This window comes from Microtus ochrogaster, chromosome 8 (genome assembly GCF_000317375.1).
Source record: "Microtus ochrogaster isolate Prairie Vole_2 chromosome 8, MicOch1.0, whole genome shotgun sequence".
NCBI lineage: Eukaryota > Metazoa > Chordata > Mammalia > Rodentia > Cricetidae > Microtus > Microtus ochrogaster.
This window is the reverse complement of record NC_022015.1, coordinates 65,003,647-65,004,144: the sequence shown is the minus strand read 5'-3', so window position 1 is coordinate 65,004,144 and position 498 is coordinate 65,003,647.

Here is a 498-nt window from a genome sequence, read left to right as displayed (position 1 = left end):
TGCCCTCCTAGTACCCCTGAGGAAACCAATGTTATAAAGGATGAATTCCAGATGCTCTAGGTGGGTGCCCTGGGCACAGACGCCTCAAAGACTTGGGTCTGGTGGTGTGTGGAACTGGTGGATGGGAAATTACACCCCTGCAAAGTTCCTTACAAAAGCATGCAAGATGGAGCTGGAGAGATGGCTCAGGGGTTAAGATTCAAGTCAGTCGGAGCTATGGAATGAACTTTGTCTTTAAAAAAAGGGGGTGGGGGCAGTAACTAAGGCAAAGAGAAAGATCATAGGAAGATGCCGGAGAAGGTAAAGTGCTTGCTATACAAGCAGTAGGACTTGAGTTCAGCTCAGCAGAATTCATAAAAAGGGCATAAGTACCCAGAGAACTGGATAAGGCGGCGAGGGCTGCCTGGTGGAGACAGGAGGACTCCTCAGGTTTCCTGGCCAGCCACTCTAGCCAATCTGTGGGCTCCAGATTCAGTGAAGAGACTGTCTCAAAAAAAA